Source organism: Octopus sinensis, linkage group LG5, assembly GCF_006345805.1.
Source record: "Octopus sinensis linkage group LG5, ASM634580v1, whole genome shotgun sequence".
Taxonomy (NCBI): Eukaryota; Metazoa; Mollusca; class Cephalopoda; order Octopoda; family Octopodidae; genus Octopus; species Octopus sinensis.
In genome coordinates this window covers 101,960,059-101,978,873 of record NC_043001.1, presented here as the reverse complement: position 1 = coordinate 101,978,873, position 18,815 = coordinate 101,960,059, and the positions used below count along the sequence as shown (strand labels likewise).

General features: G+C 38.3%; 1 long non-coding RNA gene across 1 annotated transcript in view; it reads right to left on the bottom strand.

The window, feature by feature from the left end:
• Positions 1 to 12,909: 12,909 nt before the first annotated feature.
• The window catches only part of LOC118763392, a 10,451-nt gene continuing 4,545 nt past the window's right edge, over positions 12,910 to 18,815 (bottom strand). The window contains exons 2-3 of the long non-coding RNA XR_004999143.1: positions 15,042 to 15,130; positions 12,910 to 13,413 (exon numbers count right to left, since the gene is read on the bottom strand). This is a non-coding gene — a long non-coding RNA (uncharacterized LOC118763392). The remainder of the gene's footprint in view (positions 13,414 to 15,041; positions 15,131 to 18,815) is intronic.

The window sequence follows — 18,815 nt, the reverse complement described above, 5'->3', positions numbered from 1 at the left end:
GAGTGATTGATTATATGTAAATATTGGTTGACTGATTCACTGGACAGTTGCAAAACTATCCAGCCTACTTCAGAAAAATGGCTTCGTTGACAGAAGAACAAAGATATGAGTAAAACTGACAGTTTTCACAATGCCTCCAGGACTTAGAACTACACAAACAACAGCAATAACAACTCGAATCAAACTCACGGTCACTTTATCTGCGAGGGAAAATAGCCAAAAATATCTCAAATCAAGTAATACTCACTGCGACAGGAACGCTTTGGTTCTAAGTACGCTCAACATCAACCGCACCAATATTTGTATCAATTCCAAAATGGATAATTGACTTACAATAAACTAAGTTGTTGAAACTTCTAATTCAGCAGATAAATAAAGGCACTAATGGAGTAAAGATAATTTGCCAACATAACATGGCAGTCCCGGTTTAGGACGAATGTTGGTGTAATTTAGCCCCAAGAGACATCGTCTCCAGCTGGTTATACGACACAACATCTGTGTCCTTATATTTTCGAAAAAGGGAATCTAGTACCCCAACTCAGCTCAAAACAATATCTGTGTATCGCAATTATTCTGTTCTGATGAAGGGAAATAACCCGGAAATGGCGATACACAGGTATTGTTTTGAGCTGAGTTGGGGTGCTAGATTCCTTTCCTCGAAAATATAAGGACACAGATCGTGTCGTATAGCCAGCTGGAGACGATGTCTCCTGGGACTAAATTACAGCAACATTCGTCCTAAACCAGGACTGCCATGTTATGTTGGCAAATAAACTTTACTCCAAAGTACTGTTGTTGAAAATCTCTCATTGTGAGATTTACAAATAGTAATTTTGTAAAGGTACTAATGTTTTCTGATATACTGGAATCAATTACGTTGATACTTAATTCCACTTTCTTCGAGATAAGTAGACAAATGCTTCCCCAGAGAGACGTCAGAATGTTGTCACAGGTTACTTGTAGAAGCTACCTAAACTAGTGTTGTGGTGTAAATCACTGAAATACCCATCAAGATCTTTCTTTATATTAGGTTGTCAAGAAAGTTCTTGCGGAATTTTAAATTTTGATTTTAAATGATGTATTTTCCAATTAATTTTCGCTAAATTACTTTGATTTTATATATCATTTTAAAGCCCGTTTTTCGCTCTATCTAATCGTGTTACTCTTTTTCTTTTTGAATTATTAGGCCATTTTTTTCCGGAACGTTGAATACAACATGGACAAAAAGCAATTTTGCACAATTTTCTTATTCCAGTTCAAGCCAGGCCGAAAAGTTACTGAAACAGCTCGCGATATCAACGATACGTTTGGCCCAGGAACCACTAATGAAAGTACAGCACAATGGTGGTTCAAGAAATTTCGTAACGGTGATGAGTCTTGAAGATGATAAGCGTAGTGGTCGGCCATCGGATGTTGACGACGATCAACTAAGAGCCTTAGTCTAAGCCAATACACGCACAACTGTTCGAGAGTTTGCTTCTGAATTAGACGTAACGTATACGACAATTTCCAATCACTTGAAAGAGATTGGAAAAACAAAAATACTTGAGAAATGGGTGCCCCCCCCCAAAAAAAAACCCCGCCGTTTCGAAGTGTCGTCTTCCCTTCTTTTACGCAACAAGAATAACCCGTTTCTCAACCGGATTGTGACTTGCAATGAAAAGTGGATTCTTTACGACAACCGGCGGCGCTCAGCTCAGTGGTTGGACGCCGACGAAGTTCCACATACATGTATGTATGTGTGTGCTTGTGTGTACCCCACCCCAACATCACTTTACAACCACTAACAGATAATCTAAAGACAATCTTCTTGTTGAGCATTTACACACTTCAAGCAAAATATTATTTGAAAATGGTGCATAGGAAACACGTAAATTCCAGAAAATCTGGCTAAGCAACTGTTCACTGTGGCTTGGTTATTTTTCACAGGTATTGCATTTGGTCAGATTTTACAAGTTCTGCACAACTGCGCTAACATTGCTCAGTTTTTCCACATATTCATTGCAGATCACAAAGTGACTTTACAATGACTTTCAAAACTATGTCAAGAATTATATATGGGAAAATTTTCGCAGAGATGCTTAAGTTGATGCAGTGGGGATTATGCCATGAAAAATACCCCACAAAAAGTAGACCGACAAATCAAAGAAAACTGAAAGAAACTTTTCTAATACTTTTCACCACCCAGGACATCGCTCTGTATTGGAAACCTATCATAACTTGGAATTTAACGAGTCTCTATAAGGACTACATGAAAGCTAATCGGAAGATTAAGTTGCTGAAAGTCGTCCGGAAAATTTTCAGTTGCTTCTTATAAAACTATTCGTGTAAAACAAAACTTATGAAATTATGTTATTGGATTATAAAAGAGAATATCGGTTTTGTGGCCAGATTCACCTGAGGTTTTCATAATTGCTTAAGAAAGTGTGGATATTTCCAGGAAAAAGTAATTGACATACAGCGTTTATTGTTTTGAATCTGATAAGAATATGATTGAGTAATTTCTTGACTTTGCAACACAAACTGATCTGGATGTTGTCTCCATTGTCTTTGGGTTAAATTTAGGTCTTTTACTAGGAATATGGTAGTTGTTTTTCATTAGCAGAAAATGACAGCGTGGAAATTCGGTACATAAAACTAAAATTTGTTGAGAATTATCGAAATTCAAGTTTTTGAAATGAGTAAAATAATTTGATACAGTCAAAGCCATCATTTATTTGTTCCGTGAGAATCCAGAAAGAAACTGTCTTATTCCAAGAATTAACTTTTGTGATAATGTCTAAGATCTATGATCTTTGCAGTCTCTTAGAGTCTTCGAAAAGGGAGCAATTGATGTTTACAGGAAATACCCAAGTGGGAAGATAATTCCAGAGATTACGGTTCCGAGGAAGAAGAGTTTGGAGATGTGATAAGTGTGGATGCGGGAGGCGTGATAAAATAACAATGATGACAGAAGGAACAGAGGTGTAGTATGAGTGTATGAGCTTAGGGATAAGCTGGTGGTGACGATTACAGAGTTACTAATTGTCAAAACAACAGCAGAGTTTCTACGTTTTCCCATGGAGAAATAGAAGATAAACCTCTATCAAATCACAATCCAATCTTAAGCAAGGAAAGACATAGAAATAGTATAGTTATGGCTTGAACACATTTGATCAAAAGTTAGCTGCAAAAGGATAGAACTGAGACTAAACAACAATAATTTAGGAATTGGTCGAAATAGTGAGACCTGTCTTACAGAGAAATTTTCAAGCATTTGTCACCTTACTTCAATACTAAGCGCTCAGAAAGACTTGTCCAGACACGCTCAACCCTCTCTCCCCCTCGCCTTCAAAATTATAAAGTGATGAAGCAATCAATCAGTGATGCTGTGATGATTTATAATTACCGGATTAAGGCGGCACCGACCCTAAAGTAATAAAATACACATAAATGTCATTTCTTTTATTAATAATGATTTATTAAATATCGATAAAATGAGGCACATAAATATTAGAACACATCAAATATTGTACATCAAACAACAATTTCAATGTTACATTTTGGGGATTTAATTTAGCGGACTCTTTGATTCTTATGTCACTCTGCTGGACCCTAATGTCCATTCAATGTTTAACAAATTCGATTATTCTTTTATCATTTAATATTAGGAATTGTATTAAAAAATTGTTAAAGTATTTTGTGCATTGAAGGAGTGTAATCGATTTATTGCCGATAAATCTGAACAGCAAAGTCTTATATGGACCCTCATTCAACCCCTAAAGGGTCATAAGGGGTCCGGTTGAGAACCGCTGAATTATCATTAGCAAACCCTTCGATCAAACTGGAAACTTCTGTTTCATGTGGATGTTTAAGTTCAATCTTTATTGAGATTATGTAATAAGTTTTGAACCACAGTGGTCCATTATTAGCTTTTGACCAGTGACGACTCGTGTATATTTTTCTTTAATTCTTTCTTTATATTTGTACATTATATAATCCTTAAGCTTAATGTCAGTGGCCAGCCCCTAGTTTATGGAAACATTACAAAAATCCTTTTATAGAACTGTGCACTTCACAGTTCCAGCGATGCGGTGTTTGGCTATTGCGAGCTTGCTCACATGTTCGAGATAGGAAGCTTCATCCTAGGGAGAGAGAGCACTGCATGAAGGACAGTACCAACCCCGGTGTTCCGGTGGAAGGTAGTGTTTTTTGTGACTCCGCGTGTGTTGTGCTTAAAAACGTGTTTATATTCTTGAATGGGATAAAGTGCAGAATTAGATTTTATCCTGTTTCCAGTTTCAGTGCTACTGCCAGGATTTGAAAAACAGGGCACATTTACTTCCCTTACTTTGCGATTTTGGGGGAATTTTTAAAAACAAGGGGGAATTCACGGTGAAGTTCAGTGAACAAATTAAACGCATCACGACTGGCAGTGGCTAAAACATGAACCAATCAGGTTTACATATAAATTTTCTTTTTATATGTTTGTTTCCTTTTACACAATATTAAAACAACGGCTAAAAATTTTCTGAAGCAACACCCCAACTAATTTTATCTACAGACCACCACTGCTTTTGACCCCCCACTCCACTTTTACACCCCTCTGAAGGTGATCATGAGTGACAAAGATGCAGAGGATGTTTTATAATCTCCAAAGAAATGTCAGTAAAACTGTAATTCTTCACAGTCTCATTTTTGGCACCAATAACAGAAGCAACACAAATTTTAAGCAGTTCTATAAACAACGTAAATTCTTCACTGAAACTTTCTCCTGGATGTTATTGGAATGATTTGACATGATTTTAATGACCTCACTCTTCGGATTTAAACAACTGGAGCTGATAAAAGGTACTTAAACATAAGCCTCATCCCTTTATATGCTTTCTGGCGCTTTGATCTGACATAAAACAGAAACTATTTCTAAATCCATTGTTGAAAATAATAATAAATATTTCGACCTTTAAACTTGGGACAAAAGTGTTGGTACCTTCTAAATTACCTTACCTGAATGTGTACTCTTCGAGTTTATTGTTAATGATCTTCACATTCAGTCAGATTCTTGTTTTTTTTTCTTGCTGAATATCAGAAAAGTCGACAGCATAGTTGGATATATCCACACACGGATTCATAAAGCGCACAAACTGGCCAGAACATTGCTAGAAAACACAGTGGTTTGACCATTATTTCTATTTCTAAATCCATTGTTGAAAATCAAGCACAAGCCTGTCGTCAACATTCTCTCATCTGATCAGTGTTATTTGGAACATTTTTCCCAGACATATTTTCCAACAGAAAAGCTGTGTGAAAGAATTTTTGCTGCTCCTACTAATCACCTGGAATATAGCATTCATTTCACAACGGGCAAATGAATATGACCAGATGGACAAATAGACATCACACAAAGGAAATGCCATAAGTAAAAATAGAAGCAAAAGAAATTGTGTAGAAATTCAAAGAAACTTTACGCTCATTGACAACATTTAGTGAATGGAAAAGCATGGAACGTAATTTTCACATTCACTCAGCACTTTAATCCGTAGTTGTAGATCACAACACACGTTGCTCATAATATTGGCCAGATCAGTCATTCAAATCGATGTTATTTTCTGGTTAAAAAGTCAAGTAAACGTTTGAACGAACAGTTTGGCACTATTACCTTTTATACTCCAAAACTTCACAAATCTTTCAACTGTCCACGCAACCCACCCCATCGCTCTGTCACAGTCAGTTGTTCTGCATTGGATATATCTAGAGTAAAGTCTAATAAAACAGAATAACGATTGTACTTTCCCTTCACAGGTAAGCTGATCCAATATACGGGATCCAGTCAGATCGACGAATTTCTGGCATGTTGCTTTAGACGGGCCCTAATTATATCCACCTATATTTGTTAGGGCGGCGAGCTGGCAGAATCGTTAGCACGTCGGGCGAAATGCTTAGCGGTATTTCAGCTGCTGTTACGTTCTGTGTTCAAATTCCGCCGAAGTCGACTTTGCCTTTCATCCTTTCGGGGTCGATAAATTAAGTACCAGTTACGCACTGGGGTCGATGTAACCGACTTAATCTGTTTGTCTGTCCTTGTTTGTCCCCTCTGTGTTTAGCCCCTTGTGTGTAGTAAAGAAATATATAATTGTTTGCTCGAGTATTCAAATGGTCTGCCAGCAAAGGGTCAGACTTAACCAGTAAGTCTAACATGCCTAAATCGTTTTTATTTTGCTAAAAAAAACCAATAAAATGAAAGATATCGTTCTGCTAAAAACTTCACAACAATAAGCAAAAATAAGTTACAACAACTGAGCTCGCAAAGTATTTTATTATCTCATGAAATTAACTTTAAAAAGACTTTGAATTAAAAAAGCTGTTTTGATCGGCAGTCTACATTCAAGTATTTATTCTTCAACTGGAATATTCCGACCTGAGAATTGCTGCAAATCTATGAGTATTTAGGGGAGTAAAGAAGTTTTAGATATACTTCATCTTCACTCAAAACAAAACCAACCTAATTTATCAAACTACTACTACTACTATTATTATTATTATTATTATTATTATTATTATTATTATATTATTATTATTATTATTATTATTATTCAGTAGTTTTATTTTTATAGCGTGCTTTCACTTCACTACCGAGCGCAGCTCTGTGTGCCTTGGGTATGTGCTGTGATTTGTTGTGATGCTCTGATGGTTATTGTATGGAAAGTGTTCTGCGTATGATGTGTGCAGTGCCTAGTAGTGCAATTTTCTGTATGTTATATGTGTTTGTAAGTCCTGGTGTTTTTGTTATGTATTTGTCTGAATATTTTTTTATCATGCCTAATGCACCTACTATGATAGGAATTGTTTCTGTTTTCAGATTCCACATTCTAGTTACCTCTATTTCCAGGTCTTTGTATTTTGAGAGTTTCTCCATTTCTTTTTATTATTATTATTATTATTATTGCCTTTGCACAGCTTCTAACGCTGGAGATGTATTACAGTGTCAGCTGTTAACTACCAGTAAACTAAGGTAACACATCTTATTTTTCAAGCACCTTCCGAAGTATTCGAGCGGTTCCAAGCAGTGCTGTTTTCTGCAAGTGCTCCGCCCTTATTGCAGCCCCTATTTATTCTACGTACTTCTCAAAATTTTTGCTCACTGTTCTCAGGGCTCCGAAAATTATTGGTACTATTACCACCTTTTCCATCGACCACAATTGCTTAACTTCCCAAGCTAACCTGTCATATCTCTCGACTTTTCTTTCTTCCTTATTGCATTTCCTTGTCAGCTGGGCATGCTATATCTATGATCCAGCATAGTTTGTTTTCTTTCTCAATTAAGACTATGTCAGGCTTCCTATTCTCTATTTCATGGTCGCACTGAATCATAAAATCCCATAGGATCTTTGCATTTCTATTTTCGACGATGCCTTCAGGTTTGTGGTCGTACCAGTGTTTTTCTCTGTCAAGTCCATACTTGTTGCAAAGTGTCCAATGGACAAGCCTGGCTATATTGTCATGGCATCTCTTATATTCCTTCTGGGCTAGTGGCATACATTGGCAAGTAATATGCCATACGGTTTCACCGTTTGTCCACAGATTCTGTTCTTATCACCTTCTGCTGTGTTGTCTATTCTATTATTATTATTATTATTATTATTATTATTATTATTATTATTATTATTATCTTCATTATCAGAAATATTAGTTATAGTTGCTTGAAGAGACTTCGTCCTTATATGGCTGGACTTTGTGGACTGTAAAAGACACTGCAATGGAAACTACATATAATATATACAAGAAAGCAGCGCCTAACATCAAATGGCAGTCCCATATAACAAACCAGGTTCTTTATGTTAGTCTTCCAAGAGTTGTCTCTGCTCAATGGAAAGAAGACAGATTCTGCAGAAACTGTTTTCGGAGCAAGGATGAAGTAACGAGTCAGACGCAGATGTGGGAATCAACACACAGAAAGCAACTTATGGGTCGTTCTGCCATTACATTTATTGACCAATTGGCCGAAGACTTTGGTCTGATGAAGAGCAAACAACCAAGAGTAATACAAGAGAGGGGACAAGTGTTTAATGGCATTCGTTTGCGGACTATGCGATGATGATAATGATGGTGATGATGTCTTTAAGGCGGCGAGCTGGCAGAAACGTTAGGACACCGGGCGAAATGCTAAGCGGTATTTCGGCTGCCGCTACGTTCTGAGTTCAAATTCCGTCGAGGTCAACTTTGCCTTTCATCCTTTCGGGGTTGATTAAATAAGTACCAGTTACGCACTAGGGTCGATATAATCGACTTAATCTGTTTGTCTGTCCTTGTTTGTCCTCTCTGTGTTTAGCCCCTTGTGGGCAGTAAAGAAATAGATGATGTCTTTGATGATGATGATGAAAATGATGATGATGATGATGATACGTCCAACTGAATATTTGATGGACCACTGTATGTAGATCAGCTAGCGTGAGGCGATAATGATTTCGATTATCTCTCCGTGCCAATTGATGTTCATGCTTTAATTATTTCACCATTTATTGTTCCCTTAAATCTCGATATTTACCCGCAAGCCAACGTGTTTGAGACATTAAGAAGTTAACGGTTTAGAAGACAAGTACAAGTTTAACAGATGATGACGGCTCAGATGCGTTAAATTATGTTGGCCTCTCTTTCCTCGCTATGAATTCAACTCTAATGACTGCATTAAAGATCCGGTAATGAATGACATGTTTGAACAAGCAATTTGGGATAGAATCACATTTATTAACCGGACATCTAGTACCTGCAATATACCGGAAAACGACACTCCCGCCCTACCTATCAATTTTCTTTTGTAGTTGTTGTCAACAACGCTTATGACAATGCGTGAAGTCAAAACCTACATTGTGGAAACTTTGAACGGGTAGACTCGATCTGTATAACCTTGATTTCCTTTTAAAGAAAATTTAAGCACTCTAAAGTTGAAATGCTACATTACACGAATTCACTGATATACAGCATTGTTGCATAAGCAGCGGACGCGGACAGGTTTCATATTTTCTTTGGTTACAGAAACCTTGATATAATGTATTTTTTCTTGTTTTGTAGCTGTTATTGTTGATGATAACGATAATGGATGATGATTTCTTTAATGAGACGATAACAAATATATGAACTCTATCAATAGGCGCAGGCATGGTTGTGTGGTAAGAAGCTTGCCTCCCAACCACATGGTTCTTGGTTCAGTCCCACTGCGTGGCACTTTGGGCAAGCATTGTGAGTGGATTTGGTAGAATGGAACTAAAAGAAGCCCATCGTATATATATATATGATAGGTAACGTGTTTAATTTGTTCACTGAACACCACCGCGAATTCCCCTTTGATTTTCAAAAATCCCCCAAATTACAAAATAAGGGGAGAAATGTGCCCTATTTTTCAAATCCTGGTAGCAACACTGAAACCAGAAACAGGATAAAATCTAATTCTATACCTTATCACATTCAAGAATATAAGCATGTTTTTAAGCACAGCACACACGGAGTCACAAAGAAACACTACCTTTCACCGGAACGTCGGGGCTGGTGCTGTCGTTCACACAATACTCTCTCTCTCTCTCTCTCTCTCTCTCTCTCTCTCTCTCTCTCTCTCTTGGACATGTGAGCATGCACACAACAATCGAACCCTGCGTTGCTGGAATTCTGTTGTGCACAGTTCTATACAAGGAATTTTGTATTGTTTTCATAAACTAGGGGATGGCAACTGACATTAAACTTAAGGATTATATAATGTACAAGTATAAAGAAAGAATTAAAGAGAAAAGGGACTCATTATATTGAATGTTATCGATAATATTCAGTAGAAATAGAAAGTGCTGCAGTTCACGAGCCACCACTAGTTTGCACGAATCTTGAACAAGATATTGCTGGAGTGGGGCCCTATGGACGAATTGCAAATGGATAGCAGCACTGCATTTCGTTCGGAGGTGCTGAAAGAGACGCTTGATAAGTGGAATATGCACCGCTTCTTCAGAGCGACATACGGATCGAGTGGAAATGGAATCATGGAAAGACACCATCACAAGATCAAGGTCAGAGCAGAGAGGGAATGCATTTTACCTCTAGAAGCAGTATTTTGGTACAACATGTCACCTCGATCAAGACAGGCCAAGGAATTAGTTTCACACAGAGCGATATTCAGGTATGAATGGTGGTACCCGTGTACAGCATCGCAATATGCTGTGGATGAGAGGGAGAGAGAGAGAGAGAGAAAGAAAGAGAGAAAAAGAGAGAGAGAGTCTGCCTTCGTGCAGGTAGGAGATGAAGTCTGGGTCAAGGTCCCCAAAGGGATGCTGCACATTTTAGTGGAATAGAGGGACAGTGACGGCAGTTAATTCCAAAAATAATGTCCCTGTGGATGGAATGCTGCGTGATGTTCACGGAATTGTTGCTTTGTAAACGATGGAGGGAGAGGGGAGGAAGTGAGCGGTGCTCCATCTCTGCAGAGATCACGAGTGAGACATCCGTCTAGGTGCATGGCAGATTTCAACATGGAATGAAGTGAAAAGGTGATCTTTGAGATCAGGGAGGCGTGTGAGAATGAGGTGAACCGGGTGTAAAGGGGCAGTGACGTCAATGGCTGAGGGACCCTACCAGAAGAGCTGGAGTGAGGGAAGTCACGTGGTGGAAGTAGAACCAATGTGGGTTTCTTCGCTTTGGGGCAGTCGTGGCGGACGGACGATGTAGATGTACGAGCTAGGGAGAGAATTTGCTGTTAAGTCCTGGCCATAGGGTAAGCGGGCAGGGCACCTTTCGGATGTAATCCAGCTGGAAAGTCAACGCTGCAAGAGAACCGAAGAAGTAGGTGAATTGCACCTCATTCCTCATACTACAGAGCAAATAAAACATAATGAAAGAATTATTCTAGCAATTAAAGTCTCTTCACATTTCTTCAGAAAAACAAACCTTGACCCCCCACATACGGTGCACGATAAACAAAATGAAAGTATTTCTTTAACAAAGTATCAGGGTAAATATTTTTATCTTGAGAATTCCCTCTCTTTATATAACATTCAAGTAGACACATTCACACATTGCAAAAAAGACAACAGGGTTGAATTGAACTCAAATTTTTGCTGAAGGTCAAGGTGAGATACACGCGTACGTTAGTAATTATAGATTTGTATTGTTATCGAATATGACTGTTAATATGATTGTATAAATGTAAGCTTGATATTTATACTTCAGTTTTGCTTAACAGCATGAGGTTAAACTGTACACAATAAAATGTTTCTTGTCTGTTTAAAAACCCGGATTTGATTTAATGAAGTTATAAGATCTCAGCGTCTGCAATATATTAGTAATAACCTGATACATTCAGCCCCAGTTTTATTTATAAGAATAATAATTAAGTTCAATTATTGAATGACTAGTTTAATAGAGAAATAGAATGGCAGCTCTATTAATTAGCATTTGACGAGAATGAAGCTTGCTCATTTACCATTGTCATTCAATTTGATTATTGTAATTCCTTGGATTTCAAGTGTTGGGGATCTTGGAAGTTTTCTACTCGCGGCAATTCATGCTTAGGATATCTTCACAAATTAATAAGAGCTATCGCCTAGTATCTTTGCAGTTAACCTACCCACCCTTTATTTTTTTGGCTGGTTTCAGTCATTAGACTGTGGCTATGCTGGAGCACCTCTGTCAGATGAATTTTTCGTCGAATGAATTGACCTAAGTACTTATTGTTTTTTAAACTTGGTGCTTATTTTATTGTAAACTTTTTGCTGAACTGCTAAGTTGCAGGGACGTAGACACACCAACACCGGTTGTCAAGCGGTGGGGGAGGACAAACACTGACACAAACACACATGCACACAAACACCCCCACACACACAGAGAGGACCGTCTTCTTTCAGTTTCCGTCTACCAAATCTACTTCCAAAACTTTGGTCGGTCTGAAGCTATAGTAGCGGACACTTGCCCAAGGAGCCACATGGTAGGACTGAAAATGGAACCATGTGGTTGGAAGCAAGCTTCTTACAACATAACCAAGACGACGTCTACTAAAAGTAGAAAGAGAAATCAATCACTTTATTAATTGTGAAGCACACATTGAATATTAGAAAATTACTATTTGTAAATCTCACAACGAGAGATATTCAGCAACAGTACTTTGTAGTAAAGATTGTTTACCAACATAACATGGCATTCCTGGTTTAGGACGAATGTTGCTGTAATTTAGCCTCGGGAGACATCGTGTCCAGCTGGCTGTACGACACGATATGTGTCCTTATATTTTCAAACAAGGGAATCTAGTACCTTCCGCTCAGCTCAAAACAATATCTGTTTCTCCTTAGTTCGAAAATATAAGAGCACAGATCATGTCCTTTAGTCAGCTGGAGACGATGTCTGCTGGGGCTAAATTACAGCAACATTCGTCCTAAACCGGGACTGCCATGTTATGTTGGCAAACAATCTTTACTACACATTGAATATTGTAATCCAAGATAAGTCTGTAAATAAGATGGGTTCATCACCGCTGAAACGTCCTAATCTGGAATGAGCTGAACTTAGGTTGACTTCGGAGCTAAACAATTTACATGTACGTTGAATTGATTTCTACATCATTGACTCAAAAGAAATCTATCACTTTGCTAATAGCCAGCATTCATTGTTTCTCTTAAATCTACATGCGTATGCTTGTGTGTTGAGCCTGGAATAACATGTGGCATGCACGGTCCATTGGATTTGTAGTCATCAAAAAGATGGAGTACAAGCTGTTTGATAGGAGTGAGTGGGTGCCACAAACATCAACCGACGTACGTAGGAGCATCGATGGAGCCATGAGACAATGGTGAGTGCGTTACACGTGCTCTATTTCTTGCGTCGGGACCACCAGTTGTACGAGGAACACAGGAGAAGGGTGAGGCTTTTGACAAACACAATTTTTATTGTTCCTGTAAACAAAAAGCTAATATTATCGTTACTACAAACGACAATGTGTCGAGAGAGTTTCCGTTGTTGTTGCTGTTGTTCTTGGTGTTGTTGTAGCAGGAGTTAGTGTGCTAAACTGCTTGTAATGTTTTTTGTGTTGTCTGCCGTCGTCGTTGTTGGCCATTTCTCGTATGGCACCTGTCAGTGCTCTTTGTCAGGTAGCTAAGATGTACGGAATATATACTGATGGATAGGCTCAGAGAGAAAAGCACGAAAAGATGGTATTGTTGCTGGAACCAGTTCTAGGCGAAGTCGTGATTGGTCAGATTTCGTTGGTCATGTGGGTAAATATTCTAACGAACCGCGACATCTGATTTAGTGACCTGACTGTTGAACATTCCCGCTGCATGTAGCAGGAAGTAAAATCTAATTACACCAGTCCTTGAGCAAGAGAACTGATACGATGGATGACATACACATCTAACTCTCACTAGTATTAAACAGTGGACATTGGAATGCAGTGGTTGATGGTGATGTCTATATAATAGAAAGAGATAGAAACTAGCACCAAGGTCAAATCTATTGTGTGTGTGTGTTTTTGTGCAAGAAAGTCTTACATAAGTTCATATTTGCTTCTCTGTGTTTTTCTATGTCTGCAAGTACAAATATTAATCACGTTCACACTGTAGTAGCCAGAACTAGAAGATTAGCAGAAGAAGAAAGAATTACTTTAAATTTTTTCTTTCGTCTTCTTCCTCTTCGTTCTCCTGTTTCTTCTCTTCCTTTTATTAATATTACATTGAAAACAGCAATAAATTAGTTTATCTGCCACACCTGATGTGGCAGATAAGCACATCTGATGTGGTAGATAGGTTGTAACATAACCAGTCACCCCACAAGGTGTGAATACAAGTAAGAGAAGAACAGATATCGTAGTTTTGTGTTAGCTTTTATTTTTCTTTCTTATTCAGTCTGTCATTCGTATTATTTTATCCGCCACATTTTCCTGTTCATAAAACCTACCACAGACATTTTGGCCGCGAATGTATGTTAATTAATGCTCCATTGGTTACATCGATGATGGTTCCAGTTGATCCAATGAACAGAACAGCCTGCTTGTAAAATTAATGTGCAAGTGGCTGAATGCTCCACAGACACACGTACCTATTTATTTACTACCCACAAGGGGCTAAACACAGGGGGGGGGACAAACAAAGACAAGCAAACGGATTAAGTCGATTACATCGACCCCAGTGCGTAACTGGTACTCAATTTATCGACCCCGAAAGGATGAAAGGCAAAGTCGACCTCGACGGAATTTGAACTCAGAACGTAACGGCAGATGAAATACCGCTAAGCATTTCACCCGGCGTGCTAACGTTTCTGCCAGCTTGCTGCCTTCAATAGACACACGTATCCTTAACATAGTTCTCAAGGAGATGCTGCATGACACAGAATGTGACAAGGCTAACCCCATTTGAATTACTGGTACAGCTCGTGTGCAGTGAAGCAAGGTGAAATAAAGTGGAAATTACAATTTCTAAATCTCACAACGAGAGATATTCAGCAACAGGACTTTGGAGTAAAGATTGTTTGCCAACATAACATGGCAGTCCAGGTTTAGGACGAATGTTGCTGTAATGTCTCCTGGGGTTAAATTACAGCAACATTCGTCCTAAACCAGGACTGCCATGTTATGCTGGGAAATAATCTTTGGTCCATGAGATAAGGTGTCTTGTCCAAGGAAGAGACACGCCGCCAGGAATCAAACTCACGACCGTATGACTGCAAACTGAATGTTCTACCCACTAAGCCACACGCCTCCTCCCCACATGCATGTGCTTACATATCCATACAGCTATCGCTTACCAGTCATTTCCTTTTCATCAGAGATTTCGTACTAACCTGAGCAACATAACATTTGCTAATGTAACTGAAGTCATAAAACAAACCTTGATATAAGCAAAGCCATTAGTAAAGGAAGATAAAAGTTTAGAAAGACTCTCAGCTTTCCTTGTTTTTATGCTCTGCACGTGTGGTACGGTATGATGGGGAATGGCTTGGAGATGCAGCCTGGTTTGATATGTGTTGCGTAATAGGTTGGAGTCAGAGAAATAGTTAAATGCTTTAGTTAGCATGGGATGAATTCATGACTAATTATTTACCTGATAGCTGTACGTATTAAATGTTGCTTTCTACCACCTCCCGGGGGCCCAGCACAGCTTCTTTTACATTTGATTGGATTCATTTGAAACTGACATAACGGGGAAATAACATTAATTTTATTCCATCTGAAATTAAGTAGTTCAACATGAAAAAATAAAAATAAGAATATTTTTTTCTTTTCTTTTCCACCGGAAAAGGGTAAGCCTCCATTCTGAGGGTGCCCTACTAACAAAGATCTCTAAAAAAAGGTCATGTAAAAGAAAAGGTGACGATAATCAACATTTCGCTTCACCCCTAATTCTTAGTGGATGAGAAAACCTTTGCAAAAGAATTGCATTATTTTAAATATTTACCTGTAGTGTTTGGTTATGAGAAAGACTACAGGTGTTAGTTTATATAAAACATTTATTCTACATCTTTTTTTTACAAGGTTTCATGAGAATACAGACAACGTCAATCTTATATGAACATCGTATTTCAGAGGTGTCGAAAGCTTACACAAATAATTAATGATGAAGTCGACCTTTCATATCGCTGCAAAAACGTTTAGCTGCATTGATTTCTTAATCCATCTACGAGTTGCTCTAGAGCTGGGAAAAACAGTTATGAAGAAAACCACGGATTTGAGTGTGAAGCTGTGAAAACAGCTACGAGAGATGAATTCATAGGGGACCGTAACGAAACGGGGTCCCAATCCCCTCTGGCTCCCCATGCCAAAAGGCTCTGTTTATAAGCACGTCGCTGAAAGAACTTTCTGGAACTTATCACATGAAAAATGAGTTTTGATTGGCTGAAATTGGGGCCTGCACGCATGACAAACTCGCGATTTACATGTGATTGCAAAATTAGAGTTGCGGTCAGCTCGTGAACCTTAAGTTTTGTATTTCTGATTCAAATCAGTATCGTTGTTTGAAACAGATAAACGTCCATCAGTTCTTTTTCTTCAGTCTTAACATTCTTCGTACCTTTTTGGTAATTTTCACTTATTGTTATGGTCCTTTAAATCCTTTCCATATTAACCCATTAAGTCCCAGAGGACTTAAATTTCTGAATATTACTTTTAAATTTTTACAGATGATTGAAAATATGTTAAAATGAAAAAAATAATTGTTAAAACTCCTTTCCTTCAAGTAGAAATGGAAATATTGTGTGTCGTATAAATAGGACACTGAGACAATGTGATATAGCTTATTCAATGTTCTCATTTAGTGTCCTATTTCTAGGACAGTGGGACTTGATGGGTTAAGGAAATACGAGTGTCTGTGCACCTTTCTTCATATTGTGCTACATCGATTCCGAATCCCACAATCACAGCAACGATTAAAATTAAGATAAAGGAATGGTAACAGTGGGATATCCTGACATAATCGAAATAGGAATGCAAAGTGATGCTGGAGATTGTAGAAAACAGAAGGATGCATCGAATGTCAGAAATAGTATTTAGCAGTGGAGAGAGCAAGGGGTGTAGGAGAGGGAGGAATTAAAGGTATTAGGGTGAGTGGGGGAGAGAAAAGTGTGTGTGTGGGGGGGTTGTTGAAACAATTTAGTTGGATGTATGTGGGTATGTCTATGGATTTTCGTCGCGTCTTGCAACCTTTTCAATAGTCTTGACTATTGAAAAGTTTGCAAGACGCGACGAAAATTTTAGGAAGATAAAAATAATAAGTGGAAATTTTACCGGTGAGTGTGTTAAATTATAAAGCACAACAAGAAAATGACTCTCCCCAGACACAACAGAATAGGCTTCAACACACGAACTCAAATAAAGAATCTTGCAAACCAAATCCCAAAACGAAATATATACAGTTGAAGTTTACAGAAAAACAAAAGATGAAGACAGGTGTATAAACAACAAGCAGGTGTACTAGTTTGATGCTCAGGAAAGTGAGAAAATCTTTCACGTTATATCTATCTATCTATCTATATATATATATATATATATATATATATATATATAATATATATATATATGAACAAAGAATATGAGGGGTTTAGTTCACTGATGATCTAGAGGAATAGGTATGCTGTGTAAGTGCTATAATTAGTCATCTGTTATGTTCTGAGTTCACAGTTAAGGCTGGAGCTTGGGATCTGTAGTAGGCTTCCAAGTCAGCAGGAGGGATATATTGGAGGGAAAAGGATAACAAAAACCAAGGCAGGATGAAGTACCTTAAGTCATTTAGAATTCTTAAAATATCTAAAATATTTAAGATAGTTAATATTTAAATATTTAATTAGAGTAAGTATACATACATACAAACATACATGCATATATATGTATGTATGTATGTATGTGTTGTGTTGTGTTGTGTTGTGTTGTGTTGTGTTGTGTTGTGTTGTGTTGTGTGTGTGTACATGGGGAGGTGTGTGGGCTAGAGATTAAAGTGTTGCACTAACAATGACAGGATCATGGTTTCAGTTCACAGACTGAGTGGTGCATTGCATTCTTGAGCAAAACACTTCATTTCACCTTTCCCCAGTCCCCTCAGCTGTAAAGTGGTCCAACCTGCAGTGGACTGGCATGCCGTTCAGGGAGTGGGGGCGGGGTAGTGTTGTGATCTTAGTCATACGTACATGCATACTTACATACATACATGCACACATGTATATATGCACACATGTATATGCACATATACATACATTCATACATACAGACACACACATGCTCTCATACACACACTCTCCTTATCTCCTCAAAGACATACAGCATCTCGAAAGAGTCCAGAAGCTGGCTACCCGCATGGTTCATGGTCTCAAAAATTTGTCCTATGAAGAAAGGCTGAGGACGCTCGACCTTTATTCTCTTGAAAAACGCCGCCGCCGTGGTGATCTCATTCTCGCCCACAACATCATAAGCGGAAAGTGTAACCTCTCGAAAGAGCTGTTCTTCACTCCTGCTCCAGAGCGTCGGCTGCTGGGTCATTCCGAAAAGCTCTACCTGCGACGATTTCATCTCAATCGAAGGAGAGGAGCTTTCTCCGCCCGGGTTGCGGATCCGTGGAACAAGCTGCCAGACGAGATGGTAAAGATGCCGACGACCGCTTTGTTCAAAGCCTCCCTGGACCTCAAGTGGCCTGAACTCTTTACATGAACACCACTCTGTACTTAACTCCATGTCCCCCTACATGGCCTTGCTATTTGCTTTTGAGCCAAATTAACTAACTAACTAACTAACATGTAAGTGTGTGTGTGTGTGTGAGAGAGAGAGATTCTTTCTTTAGAGAATGCTCACAACATTGCTGAGAGTGAAAATAGAAACAAATGGGAAAAGAAGGAAGGAAATAAAAATGCTAAAAATGGGATCAAAAGAAATGAAATGGTTCTATGATGCCATTTGTTGAGCAAGATAGTCTTTCGTTAGTTTAATATGCTTCAAAAGATAAGTGTAGACCACCTCGTTGGTGCATCATATGGAGAACAGAATTGTCTTTCAAGAAGCAGGAGTATCTTCTATAAACAGAAAATGGTAAAACTTTGAATATGGAATTCCAGCCCAACCTAAACCAGGTGCGATTCAGTATCTTGATTTAGGTTTCTTGGGGTTTTAGGAAATATTTTTTGAAAAAAATTTCATTTTATCAGGTGCCATGGGGGCAAAAATGTTTATCTTGAATTCTAAGCATTTTTTTCCAAATAGGAAAGGCCCAGTGGGTCAAAGAGTTATAGAAATCTTTTCAAAAAGAGAGAAATCAATTGACATAAAGCTTCAAGCTTAAATTACATCAGCAAAAACAAAAATGGTAAAAATATTCTCTGCAGAATTCTCAATTGCA